Here is a 23022-nt window from a genome sequence, read left to right on the forward strand (position 1 = left end):
TGTCGCTCTTCTGTCTTCATTCCAGTCCTCAGCCCGGTCACATATTAATTCATTTGTTTGTGTCTGTCACTTCAGCCTGACTCTGGGGAAACCTCTGGGTGAAGGTTGTTTTGGTCAAGTGGTGATGGCAGAAGCGACTGGGATCGATAAGGACAAACCAGACAAGGCCATCACTGTAGCTGTCAAGATGTTAAAAGGTACAGAGAACAGCACCATGAAGGAATGGCAGGAGTTGGGGCTGTTAGGCATTTGCCCTTGGCATTTATCTTGGTTTGGGGTTCATTTTTTATTTAAAAAATATGACTACATAAAAAGAGCAAACCTAGGGCCAAATTCTCCCTTTGGCTTCCATAACTGATGCTTGTTTCCACAGATTTCTGTTAGAGTGGGTCACAGAAACTGATGAGTGTTATCTTAAGGGTAGCTAGGTGGATACAGCATTGGACTTGGCTACAGGAGACCTGGGTTCAGTTCCTAGCTCAGCCACAAATTTCCTTTATGATGTTGGACAAGTCACTTTCTTTACCCTTTGTTGGAGCACCTGGCCTTTAAAATAGGGATAATGCTTCCCTATCTCATGGGGGTATTGAGTATAAAATCCATTCAGGATTGTAAAGTGCTTGTCTACTTGGGTGATGAGGGTCATATAAGCACTTCAATAGATCTTCCTGTCAAATTGAACCCTGGCCAAGCTCCCTGAGATTACATCTCAACAGTTTAAGAAGAGGCAAAACAATGAGATTGTTGGGTTCCTCCAGATTCTCCTGTTTTCCCTGCCTAAAGCACTGAAGCTGTAGTAACTTGACTAGCTGTGGAAAACACCTGGAGGGGAGTGGCATGGCTAAGCCAAAGCAAGAAGTGCGGAGGTTCTGCACAGTATTACTACTAATACCAGCTGCAACCTTTTTCAAATGAAAAATTTTTCCATGAGAAAGTGGGGTTTGACAAAACCTCATTGGTCAATTTTGATTAAACTTTTTTTGATGGAGAAGATTTCATCATTGCCAAACTGAAACATTTTGATGTTTTGTGTTTTGGTTTGATTTTGAAAACTAAAAAAAAAAATTGGTTTTCCAATTTATTCTGGGGGCTTTTACCCCACGATTCCAGACATATTTTACCTGCCCCTGATTTTTTTCCAGTACGAAAAAAATGGGAGAAAGTTTGTTTGTATGTATGTAAAAAGGTGGGGTAGAGTGGCAGTGAAGCCCCCAAAATCCTAAAACTGAAGTTGACAATCCAATTTTTTTTTCAGTTTCTAAACATCAAAACAAAACCCACAATGTTTTATTTCCATGTCAAAATTTTTCCGAACTTTTTGTTTGGCAACAAGTTTTGATGTTTCAAGTTTTCACTCTGATTTGGGACAAAAGCAAATAGAGCGGTTAAGCACTGGAATAAATTCCCTAGAGGGGTGGTGGAATCTCCATCATTGGGGATTTTTAAGGGCAGGCTGGACAAAAACCTATCAGGGATGGTCTAGATAATACATAGTCCTGCATGAGTGCAGGGAACTAGACTAGATGACCTCTCGAGGTCCCTTCCAGTTCTATGTTTCCTGATTAACATTTCCTGCAGGATGACTAGCTCTCATAAATGCTCAGATGGCCAGCCTCTGTTCATTGAGTGTATAACATACTGTATAGTACTAATGCAATCTAGTTATGCTTTTACTCTCTAGACTCTAAGAAATGCCTATTCCCTTCATAAGTTTCTTTCTCTTTTTTCCCCCCCCCATCTTCTCCAGATGATGCTACTGACGAGGATCTTTCTGTCCTGGTGTCCGAAATGGAAATGTTGAAAATGATTGGGAACCACAAAAATATCATTAACCTCCTAGGCGCCTGCACGCAGGATGGTATGTTTCAGAGAAGGCCATATGCAACCATCGTACTTCATGATTTCAGTGGGAAGCAGTCCAGGGCCGGTGCAAGGAAGTTTCGCGCCCTAGGCGAAACTTCCAACTTGCACCTCCCACCCAGCTAATCTTGCCCCCCCATGGCAGCTAACTCAGCCCCCCACCTGGGGAGCAGCTACCCCCCACACCACGACAGCTAACCCCTCTCCACCCCGTCCCCCCACAGCAACTAACCCCACCCGGGGAGACTCCCCCTGTCCCCCCACGGCAGCTAACCCCACCAGGGGAGACTCTCCCCCATCCCCACAGCAGCTAACCCCACCCGGGGAGACTCTCCTCCATCCCCCTTTGGCAGCTAACCCTGCCTGGGGAGACCTCCCCCACCCCCGCCCCCACCACGGAAGCTAACCCTGCCTGGGTTTTCCCCCATCCAGCTCACCTCGGCTCTGCCTCCTCCACTGAGCATGCTGGCACTGCTCTAATTCTCCTCCTCACCCAGGCGTGCGGCGCTGATTGGAGGAGACTTAGAGCTGGGCTGTGTGCCCAGCGGAGGAGGCAGAGTGGAGGTGAGCTGGGGCGGGGAGCTGTTCCCCTGTGCGTCCCCCCCCCATTACTGCAGGCAGCCCTCCCCACGCGCCCCACCACCCAGCTCACCTCCACTCCATGTGCTTGCCTGAGGGGACTTTTAGGTTGCCCCAATCACTAGGCACCTTAGGCGGCCGCCTAGTTTGCCTAAATGGTTGCACTGGCCCTGAAGCAGTCCCATTCTGCTCTGTGGTGCACACCGTACTAGCTCAGCCTTATGTGCACACAGTTGCTTTTCCATACATCTACTGCAGGTTTCTGGCCCAGCAAGCAGAGAGATTTCCCCCTGTAATGTAATATTGTGCTCCTGGCGCCTCTTATTCAGGCTGTGTAGAGGCCAGGAGGATTTCACCCTTTCTTCATGCATCTGAATTGGCCACATGATTAATTGTGTGCACAGACATAGTTAACTGCTTTGCTCAGTGAGAAGTTGAGTGGCTTTTAGATGTTGGAGCAAATATATATATGGTTCTACCTGTTATCGATACTGGTTTTTCAAAAGCTTTTCCTTATTGTCCTCCTCTTTTGGGGAAAAAAGTGGAGCTGGAAGCAGAGAGATTGGTGGTTTGACTGTCATTTATTATTATTTACTCTCTGAATGCCCAAAATATGCTGGCTTTGAGTCCCAACTCTGTGGGTTTAGGCAATTCACATAATACCATCTATGTCTAAGCCTTCCCAGCCATCAAACGGAAAGGATAATGCTCACCCACAGGGCAGTGAGGCAGCTGAGTTAATGTTTGTGTGTCGGTTCTGAAGAGAGATGTTTGTCAGTGGCCGCTTGGCTAGGGAACCTGACCTGAGTCCTGTTCCTATCTGACTTTCTTAGGTACTTTGGTGGCCCTCAATACTATAGTATTTGAGCACCTCATAGTCTTTAATTCATTTATCCCCAGATCACCCCTGTGCGGTAGGGAAGTTCACAAATGGGGAACTGAGGCAAAGAGACAAAGTGACTGACCCAGGGTAACACAGGAACTTTGTGGCAGAGCTGGGGCTTGAATTTGCATTTCCTAGGCTAGTGTTCTAACCATTGGCCCTTCCTCTTCAGTGCTACATTGGCTGCTGACCTGCCTCATAGACTCTACATCAGAAGGGACCATCATGATCATCTAGTCTGGCCTCCTGCACAATGCAGGCCACAGAATCTCACCCACCCACTCCTGTAACAAACCTTTAACCTATGTCTGAGTTATTGAAGTCCTCAAATTGTGATTTGAAGACCTCAAGGTGCAGAGAATCCTCCAGCAAGTGACCTGTTCCCCCATGCTGCAGAGGAAGGCGAGAAACCTCCAGGGCCTCTGCCAATGTGCCCTGGAGGAAAATTCCTTTCCGACCCCAAATATGGCGATCAGCTAAACCCTGAGCACGTGGGCAAGACTCACCAGCCAGCACCCAGGAAAGAATTCTCTGTAGTAACTCAGATCCCACCTCATCTAACATCCCATCACAGACCACTGGGCATACTTACCTGCTAATAATCAAAGATCAATTAATTGCCAAAATTAGGCTATCCCATCATACCATCCCCTCCATAAACTTATCAAGCTTAGTGTTGAAGCCAGATATGTCTTTTGTCTCCACTACTCCCCTTGGAAGGCTGTTCCAGAATTTCACTCCTCTAATGGTTAGAAACCTTTGTCTAACTTCAAGTCTAAACTTCCTCCTGATGGCCAGTTTATATCCATTTGTTCTTGTGTCCACATTGGTACTAAGCTTAAATAATTCCTCTCCCTCCCTGATATTCATCCCTCTGTTATATTTATAAACAGCAATCATATCTCCCCTCAGCCTTCTTTTGGATAGGCTAAACAAGCCAAGCTCTTCGAGTCTCCTTTCATAAGACAGGTTTTCCATTCCTCGGATCATCCTAGTAGCCCTTCTCTGTACCTGTTCCAGTTTGAATTCATCCTTCTTAAACATAGGAGACCAGATGAGGTCTCACCAGTGCCTTATATAACGGTACTAACACCTCCTTATCTTTACTGGAAATACCTCACCTGATGCATCCCAAGACCACATTAGCGTTTTTAACAGCCATATCACATTGGCGGCACATAGTCATCCTGTGATCAACCAATATTCCAAGGTCCTCCTCCTCCTCTGTTACTTCCTACTGATATGTCCCCAGCTTATAACAAAAATTCTTTTTATTAATCTCTAAATTCATTACCTTGCACTTTTCACTATTACATTTCATCCTATTACTTTTACTCCAGTTTACAAGGTCATCCAGATCTTCCTGTAGTATATCCCGGCCCTTCTTTGTATTGGCAATACCTCCCAGCTTTGTGTCATCCGCAACCTTTATTAGCACACTCCCACTTTTTGTGCCAATGTCAGTAATAAAAAGATTAAATAAGGTTGGTCCCAAAACCAATCCCTGAGGAACTCCACTAGAAACCTCCCTCCAGCCTGACAGTTCACCTTTCAGTACGACCCGTTGTAGTCTCCCCTTTGACTAGTTCCTTATCCGCCTTTCAATTTTCATATTGATCCTCATCTTTTCCAATTTAACTAATAACTCCCCATGTGGAACCATGTCAAATGCCTTACTGAAATCGGGGTAAATTAGATCCACTGCGTTTCGTTTGTCTAACAAATCTGTTACCTTCTCAAAGAAGGAGATCAGGTTGGTTTGGCACGATCTACCTTTTGTAAAACCATGTTGTGTTTTGTCCCAGTTACCATTTACCTCTGTCCTTAAGTACTTTTTCCTTCACTTTTTTCCCCCAAGACCTTGCATACTACAGTTACTCGGATCACTTTTTTCCCCTTTCTTAAAAATAGGAACTTTGTTAGCAATTCTCCAGTCGTATGGTACAACCCCTGAGTTTACTGATTCATTAAAAATTCTTGCTAATGGGCTTGCAATTTCATGTGCCAGTTCCTTTAATATTCTTGGATGAAGATTATCTGGGCCCCCTAATTTCATCCCATTAAGCTGTTCGAGTTTGGCTTCTACCTCAGATGTGATAATATCTACCTCCATATCCTCATTCCCATTTGTCATCCTATCATTATCCCTAAGCTCCTCATTAGCCTCATTAAAGACTGAGGCAAAGTATTGGTTTAGATATTGGGCCATGCCTAGATTATCCTTAACCTCCACTCCATCCTCAGTGTTTAGTGGCCTCACTTCTTCTTTCTTTGTTTTCTTCTTATTTATATGGCTATAGAAGCTTTTCCTATTGGTTTTAATTCCCTTTGCAAGGTCCAACTCTACATGGCTTTTGGCCTTTCTCGCTTTATCCCTACATGTTCTGACCTCAATAAGGTAGCTTTCCTTGCTGATCACTCCCGTCTTCCACTCCTTGTAGGCTTTCTGATTTTTCTTAATCACCTCTCTGAGATGCTTGCTCATCCAGCTTGGTCTACAACTCCTGCCTATGAATTTTTTCCCCTTTCTTGGGATGCAGGCTTCTGATAGTTTCTGCAACTTTGACTTGAAGTAGTTCCAGGCCTCCTCTGTCTTTAGATCCACAAGTTCTTCAGTCTAATCCACTTCCCTAACTAATTTCCTTAATTCTTTAAAGTCAGCCCTTTTGAAATCAAAAACCCGAGTCCCAGATCTATTTTTGTTTATCCTTCCATCTAGTTTGAACTGAATTAGCTCATGATCACGTGAACCAAGGTTGTCCCCTACAACCATTTCGTCTGTGAGGTACTCAGTACTCACTAAAACCAACTCTAAAATGGCATCCCCTTTTGTTGGTTCTTCAACTACTTGGTGAAGGAATCCATCAGCTATTGCATCCAGAAAAATCTGAGCCCAATTATGATAACTAGCACTTGTCCTCCAGTCCATATCCGGGAAGTAAAAGTCTTCCATGATCACACAATTCCCATTAGTGTTTACTTCATTAAAACATTAAAGAGGTCTCTATCCATATCCAGATCAGATCCCAACAGTCTGTAGCACACCCCAAGCACTATTTCAGGGGAGGCTTGCTTCCCCAATATTATTTTTACCCAGACAGACTCTATCTTATCCATTCCATCCCTTCTTATTTCTTTACATTTAACCTCATCATTGACATACAATGCTACTCCACTCTACCTTTGCCTTTATTTCTGTCTTTCCTAAACAGCACATAGCCTTCAATACCTGTACTCCAGTCATGACTATTACTCCACCATGTTTCTGTTATCCCTATAATATCCGGTTTCACTTTCTGCACCAGTAGCTCTAGTTCCTTCATTTTTTTACCTAAGCTCCTCGCATTAGTGTATAAACATCTTATTTTTTGCCATTTGGCTTCACTAACATTCTTTACCCAGTTAGGCACAGACATTCTACCACCAGTATCAACTATTAGACTGGTATCTACACTATCCTTCCTCCTTATGTCCATTCTTCTACCACAGCTGTATTCTTTCTTGCTTTGTTTTCTTCCCTCTCAATGTTAAATTCCGGCGTGGAGATTACCTGGACGTTGCCCCCAAATTCCTAGTTTAAAGCTCTCTTAATCAGTTGTGCACCAGCCTGCATGCTAGAAATCTATTTCCTTCCCTACTTAGGTGAAGTCCAGCCCAAGAGAACAGTCTTCCACCCATGAATGCTTCCCAGTGACCATACATCCCAAAGCCCTCCTTATAGCACCACTGCCTGAGCCATCTGTTGAGCGCCATAATGTCACTTCACCACCTCTTTCCCTTTCAGTAAAATGAGGCTAGTGACTCTCACTCCGCTTTGCAAGGCGCTTTGTAATTATGATGTAACAGCCAGATTGTGACTGTTTTTTGTTGGCAGGCCCACTTTACATTCTGGTAGAATATGCGTCAAAAGGGAACTTGCAGGAATATCTCCGGGATTGTTGGCCGCCCGACATATTTTCACTCTACACCTGCAAGCTGCTGGAAGAGCAGTTAACATTTAAAGATTTAGTCTCATGCGCCTACCAGGTGTCCTGTGGCATGGAGTATTTGGCGTCTCAGAAAGTGAGTTGAGTGACTTGGAGTCTGTTGTTATTTATCACGTACATAAACATACGTGTCATGTGATAGGTGTGCACAGTGCATTGTGGGCAAATATATGACTGGGTTCTGCCTTTAAGAGCCTACAAGTACAGGAATTATTTTTTTTCACTAAGAAATGCGTTTGGTGCTTCCAAAGAAGCATTGTTAAGGGACCTAGAAGTCCATTTGTGTATGATCACATCCATTTATGAGCGATTTAGCTGGGTGCCCCTTTGCTGTAATCAAGAATCCAACAGTAAGTGTGTGAACAGTTTGGCAATACTTGGACACTGCACAGTCCGTATGAAAGGCAGACCTCAGTTGCGTGTTTTCAGTGAGCAAATACAAATGTCACACAACAGAAACGTCTAAATGCAGAAGTAATTGACTTTCAGATGTCCAACCCTCGGTCAATCTCAGCCACTAGCCAAAGGTGGCCACGGTCAGATTTAGAGCCATGCTGTGCTGTACGCTGCATCTTGGTGGTGTCAGTATGACAGCAAAATTGAAAGTCACTTTGAGAGAGAATCTCATCTCAGACAATAGAATCAGGAGCCTCTGTGGCTCCTTTTCAGTAATGCTGAAAGTGCAGAGCATCAAGGCTGAGGCAGAGACACAGCCTGTGACAAACATTGGTTTGTTAGAAGAGCAGTATCTCTACTAAGTTACCAGGTGAACGTAGACTCCCTTTGAGTTAGCCCAGCGAGGGATTTGGCCCATTCATAACAAGAGCTGACACATACATAGAGCTATACGTGGGCTCCGAAAGCACTTTGCAAACATTGGACCTGGCACTAGTCTCATACTTGCTACGCTGGAGTTACTCCTGATTTATACTGACGTAAGCAATTGGACAATCAGGCCCATTTTACAGATAGGGAATCTGGGACATTAGTTTATACACAGTGAGTCAGTCGTAGAGCAGGGAATCAAATCCTAGTGTCTTGATTCCCATTGCCCTCCTGTAAGTAAACCGTTAGCCCAGACTCTCCTCCCTGGTGGTGGCAGCTTGGTGTACAGTCCTGGGATCTAGCCGATCTCCAGTCCGAGTCTCCTGTCCTGAGAGAGCAGACGAAGAAGCACTGCTGGCTTGCCTCTGGAGGGGTGTGTGTGTGTGTGTGTGTGTGTGTGTGTGTGTGTGTGTGTGTGTGTGTGTGTGTGTGTGTGTGTGTGTGTGTGTGTGTGTGTGTGTGCGCGCTAAGAAGCAGTTTGCCTGAGACTGCATGTGGCAGCGATGATCTAAAGGGCGAAGAATTAAATGGTGCAGCTTTATTGGCTTTCAGGTAAATGTATTGGCACTTCATAAACCACGAATCATAAGCAGCTTAACAAGCCCATATTTATCTCCATGCTCACCTTTCACAGTGCATTCACCAAGACTTGGCAGCCAGGAACGTGTTAGTCACTGAAGACAATGTGATGAAAATAGCCAATTTCGGCCTAGCCAGAGATGTTGGCAACGTCAGCTGTTACAAGAAAACAACCAGTGTGAGTACACAGCTGCCAAGTGCATGGGAGGTCCCAGTGGTGGAGGAGTCAGCAGCACACACCCTTGGTCCACACCTTCTTTTTAAACAAATTACTGCATTGAGAAAAACATTTGGTCCTGATCCAGCAATTGGTAGCAGGCAGACAGGCCCCTGTACCCACAAGGAGCCCTGTTGAGATCATTGATAGTCCTGCTGACATGACAAGAACACCCCATTTGATTTCAGCGGGATCAGAGTGAAGCCATTGGGTGAATTCACTCTGTGGATTTCCCCCTACAGTTCAGACTAAACAGCATTTTTGCACTGAGTGAAATGATCTCTTCAAGCCAGCGAGGCCTGTATGTGTTGGTCCCACTCTATTTTGAAACGGTCCAGCCCCACAGCTGCGTTCGTACACGATGGATGCTGTTTTTCATGCAGAGATTTAAATGTCTTGATTCATTAAACCTGTCTTGGCAGTGAAATGCAGCATGCAAGAGGAGGAGGGTATTTATAATGCAGATAGCAGTGAAAACCGGCGATCAAATGTTATCTGTTTTCATGTGGCCACTACTGCCTGCACAGTGATCAGGGAAGCAGATGTGGTTGCTAATGAAAATGTTTCAAACTGGATTAGAATAGAAGATTCAGATAGTGCCCTTGTGTCTGAGTGAATATGCTGATGGAACATTCCCTTTGTCTTCCTAATTACAGGGTCGGCTGCCTGTGAAATGGATAGCTCTGGAGCATTGTTTGACGGGGTCTACACTCACCAGAGCGATGTGTAAGCATTATTTGTATTCTCTCTTCTGTAAATTTCACATGCTGTAGCTTCAGTGCTCCAAAATCGTAGTTTCAGCACACAGGTAATGCAGCAATGGACACGTCAGTTTACCTAAATTAGAGAGATAGAAAGAGATACACAATCTCTATTTTAAAAAAGAAAATGAAGGAGGCGAAATGCATTTTGAAAAAGTGGACTTTTAAATATAGCACAGCAGCAGTGCCAAGGCATTTAACATTAGACCTGTGCTGATTTTTGTAGAGAGTGTTTCTTCCAGTCTGGCCAGTGAAATAAGGGTTGTAACAAGCAAGCTTTGATATCAGCTTGCACAGTGGCCTGTGGTTCCTAGCCTCTAATACAGTGAAGCTGGGCATGAATCATTGGATTTGTTCCATTCAGTGGAGCTGGTGGAAGACCTAACGAAGAGCCCGGGGTAATAAACGGGCTGTCACCTATCTGATTAAATGCTCATTTCAATTTCAGACGTGGTGCCTGGGAGTTCTTTGCTAGTGAGTTGGATCAGCAGAGATCTCCAAGTAACTAGTGAAAATGGCCTAGGCAATTAGTCATGCTATTGACGGCTGTGTTAGCTGTGCACTGCACTGAAATAAAGCAAAAAAACAAACAAACTAAAAAACCTCACTGAATTTTAAACATCTTTCTTTGGTTCCCAGCTGGTCTTTTGGAGTGCTGCTATGGGAGATCTTTACTTTCGGGGGGGTCTCCATATCAGGGAATTCCAAGCAAGGAACTCTTCAAATTCTTAAAAGAAGGCAATCGGCTGGACAAGCCAGCAAACTGCACTCATGATCTGTAAGTGAGGGAGGGAGTAGCTTTATGGCCTCATTTCTAGAAACCGTGGCTGATGCACGAGTTTATTTTCCTTCTTAATTCAGTTTCTCCAGGGTGTGTGTGTATAAATATTGCTGCCTGTTCCTTTGTCTGACCCCCACTTACTACTGTTTAGCTGGTCCTGCTGTGCGATTGTCCGGCTGGCTCCAGATAGACTTACCAAGCCTGATGCATTTAGACTCATTACATCACTGACAGTCAAAATATGCAGCTACGCTTGCTATGCTTGGTCGATTCATGTCAACCCATGCCCAGCTCAGGTCTGTGGATTTGCCTAGTGAGGCTCAGGCATAAGCAGACTAAGCAGTTGCTTAGGTCCCCAAGCAGTATTTGTTGGGGTGGAGCAGGGGAAGAGGATAGTAATTCTTTGAGCCCCCAATGGGCTAACACTGCCTCTGGTGACTTACCCTTAGAATGCAGCATTTCCTGCCTGATGTATTTGTCTGATTGCAGCAGTACTCCACTTCCGGCACGTTGGTCACTGTGCAGACAAGAAACACTTTCTCTGGCCCTGAGACCATTGCTAGGAGGCTGGTTCTGAGCCTCTGAAAATGCAGCATTTCCTGCCTGATGTATTTGTCTGATTGCAGCAGTACTCCACTTCCGGCACGTTGGTCACTGTGCAGACAAGAAACACTTTCTCTGGCCCTGAGACCATTGCTAGGAGGCTGGTTCTGAGCCTCTGAAAATGGCATCATTACATTTAGTTTCCTTCCTTGTTGTTTCAACTTCAGTAACACCCTAAACAAATGTGAATTAAATAACATTTAATTACCTGTGTCTAACTCCAGTCAGTACGCTGGGACTGAGGCAGGACAAATCACTATTTGGTGAGTGTTGTGCTAGCAGTACTCCGTTTTAAGCCTGTTGTCTCGCCATTCCCGGCTGTTGCCTTTTAACTCTTTCCTGGTCCAGTTGGCTTTGTCTGCTCCACACTGTGGACAAACTGTAGACAAACCTGCTGTAGGCAAAGCTTTCCCTGCTGTATGCTGGATTTCAGAGCAGACCAATCTGTATGAAATTGGTATTTGCTCTTGTTTCATAAGTGCTGCATCTCTGTGGGAGGACGCCCTCTCCTGTAAACATCATTGGTTCCTGCTTAAGGGAGAGGGCACTCGAGACCAACAGGGCCTGATGAATGTCCTTTTCCTCCTAGCAAAGTGACAGGGTGAGAGCCAGGCCTTAGCATTGTTTACCATACAAATCAGATTTCCGACTAGGACATTAGGGGCTTCTGTTTGGATAATCCAATGGCTTCCTATTCAAATGTGACAATTTATGGCTAGCTTTGTGATTTGCTGGTCACCCACGTTATTGTAAAGGGGTGTGCATGCATGTCAAAGAAGTCGAAGTGTGAATTTCCTACTCCTTGATTTCCCTTTGGGGCCTCTGGTCCTGCTGCCAAGACCATGAATGCTGGGGCTACATAGAGCACCAAGCCATTGGCAGCCTTAGACCTATGCTCCCAATGCCATTGCCAAGGACTGTGTGATAGACAGCTACAGTGATAAAACTCCTGATAGACCCAACTGCCTTTCTCAGTACTCTGTAGCCTGGGCTTTCCCTCACTCTTCACACCCAGTTTCCATACCTGCCCCTTTTGGGCTCCAGCACTGTGGGTTCCTAAGGCCCCGTGCTGGAGAGGTTTACCTAGGGGATCCCCTTTCTTTACTTCTGCTGCAGGCATACCAGCTGGGTTGTGTTATGCCCTGTACCAAGGCACAGACTGGTGGCTGTATCTGGGCTGGACAGTGGGTTCAGGCACAGAAGGAGCTGCATGTCTCACTTTGTTTAAAGCAATGCAAAAGAGTGGGGGCAGGTTCTGCCCCAGCAGGTGCATGGGCCAAAGCCTAGCTGTGTTGGGACATGTAGATCTGCACACGTGCTCTTCTTTCTCCCCCACCCCATCACAGGGAAGACCTCTTGCTCTTTGTTCTCCTCAGGTACATGATCATGAAGGAGTGCTGGCATGTAGTCCCATCGGAACGGCCAACCTTTACGCAGCTAGTGGAAGACCTGGATAGGGTCCTTACTGTAACAACAACTGATGTAAGTGTTTCTCTCTGGCTAAAGATCAGTCCTGAGCAGAGATGAGCCTGAATCAGAGCCCTGCAGTTAAGCTCTGGAGGTGGCTTGAAATTCAGACCTGGCCCCTATCTTTATAATTGGCTAAGCCAAAATCCCAGATCCCAAAACCCTCATGCTTTGGGAGTGTTCAAAACCCAGCTGTGGCATCCCCAGATCTAACCCTAATGCTTGTGGTAACTGAAAAGTGTTGCAGCATCATTAGCTATCTCTTCTCCCTCACCCCCAACCATGTAACCATGTGACTTTTCTCCTTGCAGGAATACCTTGACCTCTTCGTGCCATTTGAGCAGTATTCCCCTGCCCGCCAGGACACACACACAGCACCCACTCTTTGGGAGACTATTGTGTAATGAAGCCTCTTCTGTGAAACTGCTTGGTAATTCAAGAAGCTTTTTGTTGTTGAGACGTAGAAGAGTTGTAGGGGTTTGGGGTTATTTTTTTCCCCATTTTGCTGTATAAGAAGTCTAAAAGCACTGTTTCTCCTGAAGGAACTACTCTCTAGCCAAGATGATTTGATATATATATATATATATATTTAAAAAACAAACAAACACCTCCCTGTTAAATGTAGGGGTGCTGACTTCTGGACCTCCAGAAATGGATTATCGAGTGCCAAAGTTGCCATTCTGTGCCTGAAATATAAAGAAGAGAGGAAAAAAACCCTTTCTTTTTCTGGGGAGGAGAAGTGTAAAGAATGTAGAAATTCTTTGCTTATGCAATCTGTTCATGAAGCTTTTTGGTGAAGCTGAAAAGACACATTGCCCACAGGGATTAATATATTTATATAAATAGCTGTATTTTTGTTCGTTTTTTTTTATAGTCGCTTGATCATTACCCAGCTACTTAGAAAAAAAATCCCCCTCACACACAGTCACAATCTCAAAGGAGTTAATGGTTTGGTGGCAAACAGCAGTTTGACTGTAATAGATCATAACCCTCTCTTGCACTTGGGCTGTGGGTGACTGGTGTATACAGAAGAGTCAGAACATTCCAAACGGAAGGGCAAATGCATGAAAGTCATTGTAATGTGTTCATTTTGGGGGTCATAGAGAGGAAAGCATCAAAGTGGTGGGTATAAAGGTACCACACGTCTCCAGGGAATTGCTAAATAATTACATCAGAAGCAGAATTAGGGTATGTCTATACTACCCACCGGATCGGTGGGCAGCGATTGATCCAGCGGGGGCTGATTTATCACGTCTAGTCTAGACATGATAAATCAAGCCCCAAGCACTCTCCCATTGACTCCTGTACTCCTGCGCCGCGAGAGGCGCAGGCAGAGTCGACGGGGGAGCGGCAGCAGTTGACTCACTGCAGGGAAGTGAAGACGCTGCGGTGAGTAGATCTAAGTACGTCGACTTCAGTACGTTATTCATGTAGCTGAAGTTGCATAACTTTGATCAATCCCCCCCTCCTAGTGTAGACCAGGCCTTAGTCTCTGATCTTGCAACTTCTTGCACATAGCAGACTGTCCGTCCAGAGCCCTATTGTCTTCAGAGGGGCTTCATGTGAATGCAGTATTTTGCCAGTGTGCTGGATGCTGCAGGACCAGGCTCTAAGAATGTAACACTCACGCTCTTGAGATGGAGATTTGAGGTTTTGGTTTTTGCTTTAAAGCCCAAGAGAAGCAGCTGTTTCAATACTTTTCCCTTTCAAGCTAGCAGGTTGTCTTCATCCATCCACAGTGACTTGGAGAGAGAAATTACAGGTGCCTGTAGGCAAGAGCCTTTAACTTATATCAAAAAGGTTTATTCCAGAGAATTGTGTATATATCTATCTATCTATCTAAAAAAAGAATGTATAATATTAATGCAATGTAAAGCAGTACTGAGAGGGAAATCTCTCAAAATAAGAGCATTGCAATCTAGCATATACTGATCTGGGCAAAAGATTTTTTTTTTAATATCTTCACAGTTTTGTTTTAACAATTGTATCTTAACATGTATATTTGTAAATTTATTTATAGACATTAACATATCTGTTCATCGGTTGAAATAGCATAGCATTACTTTAAACTTTAAAATTTACTGCATTTAAGTTCTTTAACTTATTAAATATGGAGAAAAATAGATTAATCAAGTTTTTCTTTTGTGTTTACAGGAAATACTGAGAGACTATATAGATGTACATTCCTTTAACAAATTACATTTAATGTTATAAATATATATATATTTTTTAAATTAGTTTAACCTGGATTGCAGTGAGCAAAGGTAAGTTTATTTTGCAATACATCATCAGTGGTTAAATCCAAACAAATAACAGAGAGACGATTTTTACATATTTGAAAATCTAAGGCCAAGAATTCTTCCATCAGTTTAACCACTAGGCATTAAGGAAGTGTGGGTGTTTTATTTTTCTATTTTTGAATGAAGGTATCTTTGAGGTTGATCTTAAAAACAAGTATGCAGCAAAGCTAAATGTTGACTTTGAATGATACATATTATTTATTTATTTTTCTCCTTGCCGGTATCATTGCATTGTCGGATTTAAGAAATAACACACTGGCCAAACAGCAAGAAGAGCCACATTCTTTATAGGGGAAGTACAATGATTGTATATCACTTTTAAGTCTAACGCATGCAAAAAATCCCAATAATGCCTAATTTACTGGACTTACCTTTTGTATGCTATTTATATGCCTCTGTGACAAACCACTGTTTCAAAGCACACTAACTTAAGAGGGGAACTTTAGTATGGACCAAGAAGGAATGGGGAGGTATTTTTGTGAGAAGATTTTAACTCTTTTACTAACACAAAGAGGCAAATATCATAATAACATGGTGGTTTGGTTTATTTTTTTCTCCTGTGCATGCGACATATCAGTGATTCAAAATAACAGGCTGACAGCATCTCACATTAGTATTATTTTTTAGCACCACAAGGCTCTTCTCATAAATGTAGTAATTTATACTTTGAGGTTATGTCAGTGGAAGTTCTTGAGAAAGTAGATTTCTATAGATTTGTTGGGGGGGGTTAATTAAAAGAAATGTTGGTATTTTCTTACAAATGTTTGCTAATTGTACATTCCAAGTACCTAAAGCATTAGGTTTCCCATTAAAAATGTACAAATTTGTGCATGATTTCAAATGTTATTAGATATTATAGATATATAATGTAGTGAGGTTTTTACAAGATGTATCTGTAGACTTGTTGACTTTAACATTTTTTATACAATGCTTATATAGTCTTATAGCCTGGACTGTTATCTTTTAAAGCTTTTTAAAAAAAAATTCTGATTTTGTTGCATTTTATACTGTTGACGTTACAATCCACAGATTTGCACAATGTGAAATTTTTTTTTGTTGGTGAGCAACTTTATTGTTTGTTTGAATATTGTATTTCCTTTCCTGACAGCTGCAACTGTCAAAGGTGTGAAATGAACACTAAATAAACGTATTCTGCTTTTGTTAACATGAAAAAAATGTTTTTACCCAAAAATACAAATAAATGCGTTGTTGAATTTGTTTTTCCAGTTTCAATGGGTCTGTTCAACAATAAATCCTCTGTTTTCTAGTGTGTCTTTAGTGATTGTCATGGTAAAGAGACATTGTATGGTGCTGCATTGTGATATTTATTTTACAGGCCTAGTCACCACCCAGATTTTGTGCAGCTATAACTGTTGTGGTTAGGGGAGCAATTTTTACCAATATCAGTTATTCCACTACAAGCCTTAGTCTACATGTAGCTGTAATGGCATATAAGTGCCGTATACTACTAAGAAGTTTATTCCTCTTCTTGTACTGGTACCTTTACAGCAATGTAACTTCATCCACAATGCGGGAGGGCGTGTGTGATGACAGATCATCTTTTCGGTGGAGATAAAGCCTTACTTAGTTAGTGAAATCCTAGCTTTACTGATGTCAACATGAGTTTTGCCATTAATATCAGTAGGGCCAGGATTTCCCCTAGCTAAGTAATATTTACTCCACTGGGTCAGTGATGCTACAGTGGTGTAAGATACGCTTCACTGTGTGTACAAATAGCAGTCTGGTCAGTGGAGTCATTGTTGTCATGGGTCCAATCCTGTTTTCCTTACCCAGGCAAAAATTGCATTGATTGTAATGGCAGTTGGCTTTAATGTGGACTACAAGTTTGGTGCATTTAGTGTTAAGTTTCATGAAAAAACTCAAGTATTCATGGAAGGTCCCAAGTGGCCTCAGCTCCCATTGAGTGAGAGGTGAGGGAAATCAGACCTAGGTCTTCAAAGGTATTAGATGCCTAATTGCCACTGATTTCAGTGGGAGTTAGGATGCCTTTAAAGATCAAGGCCTCAGTACCATGCAGGATCGGGCCCTGCTGCAGCCAGTCCTGCTGCCAGTGAAGGGCTGAGAGCCAGAGGGGGCCAATGTTTTGCTCTGTGTTGAGGTGTGGGTTAGGTTTTTGCATTAAGTTGCCCCTGGTGAGATTTAAAGCAGCTGGCCTATGTATGAGAAGCGTGGGCTGGACTTTAACTGTAATATCACAGCTCTAGAAGACCTAGGTTTCAGCTGCACAACTAGCCAGACCTACTGGGCTACAGTCCGTATTTAACTTCATTTACAGGCTATGTCTACACTAGGGAACAGGTGTATTTTTAACGTATGTTACATTCCTGTGTAGACAAGGCAGCTGTAATTTTAGCGCTTTTGCCGGTCAATGGAAATGCTGCGGGGGGCGAGGGGGCGGGGGCAGCCAGTGAATACAAGGTGACACTTTTCAGAGTAGCAGCCGTGTTAGTCTGTATCTGCAAAAAGAACAGGAGGACTTGTGGCACCTTAGAGACTAACAAATTTATTGTAGCATAAGCTTTCGTGGGCTACAGCTCACTTCATCAGACGCATGTAGTGGAAAATACAGAAGGAAAATATAGATATACACAGAGAACATGAAACAATGGGTGTTACCATACACACTATAAGGAGAGTGATCAGTCAAGGTGAGCTGTTGTCAGCAAGAGAGAAAAAGAACTGTTTGTTGTGGTAATGAAAATGGCCCATTTCCAGCACTTGACAAGGGGATGTAAGGAACGAGGGGCGGAGGGGAGGATAAGCATGGGGAAATAGTTTTACTTTTTGTAATGCCCCATCCACTCCCAGTCATTATTCAACCCTAATTTAATGATGTCCAATTTGCAAATTAATTCCAATTCAGCAGTCTCTCATTGGAGTCTGTTTTTGAAGTTTTTTTGTCATAATATTGCGACTTTTAGGTCTGTAATCGAGTGACCAGGGCGATAGAAGTGTTCTGTGACTGGTTTTTGAATGTTATAATTCTTGACATCTGATTTGTTTCCATTTATTCTTTTACGTAGAGACTGTCCGGTTTGGCCAATGTACATGGCAGAGGGGCATTGCTGGCATATGATGGCATATATCACACTGGTAGATGTGCAGGTGAATGAGCCTCTGATAGTGTGGCTGATGTGATTAGGTCCTATGATAGTATCTCCTGAATAGATATGTGCACAGAGATGGCAACGGGCTTTGTTGCAGGGATCGGTTCCTGGGTTAGTGTTTTTGTTGTGTGGTTGCTGGTGCGTATTTCCTTCAGGTTAAGGGGCTGTCTGTAAGGACTGGCCTGTCTCCCAAGATCTGTGAGAGTGCTGGATCGTCCTTCAGGATAGGTTGTAGATCCTTGATGATGCACTGGAGAGGTTTTAGTTGGGGGCTGAAGGTGCTATTGATCATGATATGGTCAATCTGGTTCTTATCTCTGCCACTTGAAGAACACCATGTCAGCTTGTGAATGTCACTATGTTTATATAGGGTTCCACTGATGACTAGGTCATTCATATTATAGAAAGCAACAAGCTTTTCTCCATTTTCATTCATGGTGCCACACCCATGTCTTCCCAATGCTCTGTCATTGTTTGTGTTGTCCTTAACAAACCTTGGCATTCATGTCTCTCATAACAATAGTTAGGTCATGATGTGGTACTCTCTCTAACTTTGCCTGTAGTGTAAGGTAGAATTTGTCCTTCACTTCGTCACTGTCATTTGTCATAGCATAGCACTGTCTCAGTCTGGCTCTCATAAATCCACTTTCTTGAGTGGTAACAGCTAATTTAGACCCCATAACATGTATAGTTGGGATTATGTTTTCCTATGTGCATTACTGTGCACTTACCAACATTTATCAGTTTTCTAGTATATTTTCTATATGGAAAATACTCTGTGACAAATGTATGGTTGGTCACAGCTGTTGAGGATTCAGAAAAACTTCAGAAGGACTTCACCCAGGAATTTACTTAGACCATTGGGCCTGCTCCTTCCTAGAAAATACTCCAAGGAGAAGGAGGCAGATGGTATCCACAGCTGTATCCTGTGCAACCCCCTGCAATGGAAACCCAAGGGTCCTCCTACCCTCCCACTTCACCACAACCTCTACGGTGTCAATTTCCATGCCCACGTGTATAGGGAAGAGGAGGATCAGTCCCACAGGAAAGAATATATGGGGAGGGGGAAATAATTGAGGATCAAGAAAAAATGAAGAGATGTGATCAACACTTTAACACACACAAAACATTCATCGTGTTAAACACAGTTACAAGCCCATAAAATATGTCCCTCTTGGGACTTTTGTAGAACTGATGAATGAAATTGTTCTTAATTAATGTAATTTCTGTTCACCATTCACTACACTTGCCTACATTGTAACTTCTGTTCACTGTTTGCCATATTGTAATTCAAACCCCATTTTAAAACGCTCACTCCATTTTGTAAAAGCTTCCTCCAACCTTCATTTTTGCAAAGCCTGCTGTAATCTTATTAGTTTAGGTTAGATGTGTGACTGAGGTATGTATGGATGATGGAATCAACCTCCAGCCCCAGCCTGTCCTGATGAAATAGAGTTCAAAGCCCACCGGCTGAAGATGTAGACAAGAGCCCTAAGTAAGAAGAGTCCACCCTAAAAAGAAAAGGTACAATAGAAGAAAGATCAAAGCCAGGTGCCAGGCTGACAGTCACACCTGCAATTGACGGGTGATCAATCACCAAACCCAGAAGCAGCTTGACACAGCAAGACCTATAGGCTCTGGATTCAAACTAAAGCCTACAAAAAGGATGGGTGAGATGGGAGACTTTGGAGGGTAACGTTCTGCTGCCAACATGGAAGGGCATCGGTGCAGGCCCAACAGAGACCCAGATCGTTCTTGTGCCCAGCTTTCCTGGCCAGTTAGCTGCCACAAGCTACGAACCCAAGCTGCAAAATCAAGCCATGAACTTAAGCTATCTTCAGGACTGGTAACTGTGCAGCAGCTGCAGAACATCTGGGGGGGGGGGGGGGTGTGTGTGTGTGTGTGTGTGTGTGTGTGTGTGTGTGTGTGTGTGTGTGTGTTAGGTATAACGTGTGTATAAGGATTAAGATATTAGTTATTGGTCATAAATCAAATTATCATAATAAATGTGGCATCTTTGTCTTGCCCCCTGAAAAGATCTTGTGTAGTTTTCTCTGTACAACACTTTTTCAGCTTAGCAATTGCTAGAGGTGCCAATGAGGTGAGGCCATTTGAAAGCAAATGAAGGCTTGGAGCCTGCCCTTGACAGTGTCCAGTTGTAATGGAGTGGGGACTGTCTGTGTGGGGGTGAGAGAGACGGGGAGGACTTTAGGTGAGGGACAGGACCTAAGCCTGTAACCTGAGCCAGGTGGGCGGGAGGGGTGTCAGCACCTTTTGCCGGGAAGCAGGACAAAGGAAGGGAGGAGGAAGGGGCCTGCTAGGGGGAGTTAGTTCAGTTTCAGTTTTGGGCTGAGTGGTAGGAATTCAGGGTATCCTAAGCTGGGATCCAAGTACCCTGAACCCCCAGAAGGACTCGACTGAGGGGTCCTGACTGTGCCTACAAGTTCTGCTGTAACCTGCATTCCTGTTGTCCAATAAACCTTCCATTTTACTGGCTGACTGAGAGTCACTGTGAGTCCCAGGAAGAGGGGTGCAGGCCCAGACTCCCCCACACTCCGTGACACCGGTTGCTTCAGTGGTACCAAGAGACTTTTAGTCTTTCATCTTAAATGTGACCCGCTGATCAAACACATTGGGTATGTGCCATTTCCTGATGCATGAAAGCCTGCAAGGGTTCAGGGACCACATAAAAGCTTTCCCCTCTCCATGAGAAATCTCTGACTCTTCAGGTCTCCAGTCCGCTCTTTGGCGGGTCTCTCTGGTTTGGGAAGTTTATCAGCCTTTCACTGAAGCCCTGTGCGAGGGCTTTCTCCGAAAGGCTGGAATTAGGTATGAACCAAACACAGTTTCTCTCTGGATTGTGAACTGCACCCTCTCTAGTATATTTATTCCCAGTAGCACCAACAAAATGCTAGGAAGTTTCCAAACATGCAGAAAGCTGCAAGTCCTGTGCTGCCTGGATGAGCTGACGCTCAGACCCCTCATGGGGAGACTGGAAGCCAAGTTGCCTTACTCTGCTGTAAAAGGGATGGATTCTGCTGCAGCGGGCAGGATTGCCTTCTGACTCTCAAGCTAGTCAGGTCAGGTGTCTCTATAGCAGGCCCCAAGCTGCACCTGTGCCAGCTCTCCCATGGCCACTGCAATTCCAGGGCCATGGTATTCTGAATGCAAAAACAGCCCATGGGCCCTGGGGGCATGCATACAGGAGCCTATGGCCAGGTCCCCAGGGGTGCACATGAGGGGAGGGGGCACACATACAGTCCCCAAGGGGCTGGATGATACACACAGTGGGAAGGGGCATACAAGGGCCCCCAAGGGGACACACACAGGGCCACGGGGGCAGAGGATGCACATGGTCTGAGGGGTCACACACATGGTCCCTGGGGGGACACATGGGGGATGAGGAGCACACATAAGGTCTCCGAGAGGAAGGGAGGGGAGCACACAGGTCCCTGGGGGTGAAGACTGCACTTGGGGGGGGTTCACATGGGGGAGGAGGGGGATGCACGTGGGGGGAGGGGCACGCACAGGCCCCCCCCCAGGGAGCGGGGGGTGCACGTGGGGGGGAGGGGGATGCACGTGGGGGGAGGGGCACGCACAGGTCCCCCCAGGGAGCGGGGGGTGCACATGGGGGGAGGAAGGGGATGCACATAGGGGGAAGGGCGTGCACAGACCCCTCCAGGGAGGAGGGGGATACACGAGGGGGGAGGGGTGTGCACAGGCCCCCCCCAGGGAGTGAGGGGTGCACGTGGGGGCAGGAGGGGGATGCATGTGGGGGGAGGGGCGTGCACAGGCCTCCCCCAGGGAGCAGGGGGTGCACATGGGGGGAGGAGGGGGATGCACGTGGGGAGAGGGGCGTGCATAGGCCCCCCCAGGGAGGAGGGGGATACACAAGGGGGGAGGGGTGTGCACAGGCCCCCCCCAGGGAGCAGGGGGTGCACATGGGGGGAGGAGGGGGATGCACGTGGGGAGAGGGGCGTGCATAGGCCTCCCCCAGGGAGCGGGGGGTGCACGTGGGGGCAGGAGGGGGATGCATGTGGGGGGAGGGGCGTGCACAGGCCCCCCCCAGGGAGCAGGGGGTGCACATGGGGGGAGGAGGGGGATGCACGTGGGGAGAGGGGCGTGCATAGGCCCCCCCCAGGGAGCAGGAGGTGCACGTGGAGGTAGGAGGGGGATGCACGTGGGGGGAGGGGCACGCACAGGTCCCCCCAGGGAGCGGGGGGTGCACATGGGGGGAGGAAGGGGATGCACATAGGGGGAAGGGCACGCACAGACCCTTCCAGGGAGGAGGGGGATACACAAGGGGGGAGGGGTGTGCACAGGCCCCCCCCAGGGAGCAGGGGGTGCACATGGGGGGAGGAGGGGGATGCACGTGGGGAGAGGGGCGTGCATAGGCCCCCCCAGGGAGCAGGAGGTGCACGTGGAGGTAGGAGGGGGATGCACGTGGGGAGAGGGGCGCGCACAGGCCCCCCCCATGGAGCAGGGGGTTCACGTGGGGGCAGGAGGGGGATGCACGTGGGGAGAGGGGCGCGCATAGGGCCCCCCAGGGAGCGGGGGTGCACATGGGGGCAGGAGGGGGATGCACGTGGGGAGAGGGGCACACACAGGCCCCCCCCCAGGGAGCTGGGGGTGCACATAGGGGGAGGAAGGGGATGCACGTGGGGAGAGGGGCGTGCATAGGGCCCCCCAGGGAGCGGGGGTGCACATGGGGGCAGGAGGGTGATGCACGTGGGGAGAGGGGTGCGCACAGGCCCCCGCCAGGGAGCAGGAGGTGCACGTGGGGGCAGGAGGGGGATGCATGTGGGGGGAGGGGCGTGCACAGCCCCCCCCCCAGGGAGCAGGGGGTGCACATGGGGGGAGGAGGGGGATGCACGTGGGGAGAGGGGCGTGCATAGGCCCCCCCAGGGAGCAGGAGGTGCACGTGGAGGTAGGAGGGGGATGCACGTGGGGGGAGGGGCACGCACAGGTCCCCCCAGGGAGCGGGGGGTGCACATGGGGGGAGGAAGGGGATGCACATAGGGGGAAGGGCACGCACAGACCCCTCCAGGGAGGA

General features: G+C 46.1%; 1 pseudogene; it reads left to right on the forward strand.

The window, feature by feature from the left end:
- Positions 1 to 15712, forward strand: part of LOC127033790 (fibroblast growth factor receptor 3-like) — a 31929-nt pseudogene extending 16217 nt beyond the window's left edge.
- Positions 15713 to 23022: the final 7310 nt, after the last annotated feature.

Source organism: Gopherus flavomarginatus, chromosome 13 (genome assembly GCF_025201925.1).
Source record: "Gopherus flavomarginatus isolate rGopFla2 chromosome 13, rGopFla2.mat.asm, whole genome shotgun sequence".
In the NCBI taxonomy this organism is placed as follows: Eukaryota; Metazoa; Chordata; order Testudines; family Testudinidae; genus Gopherus; species Gopherus flavomarginatus.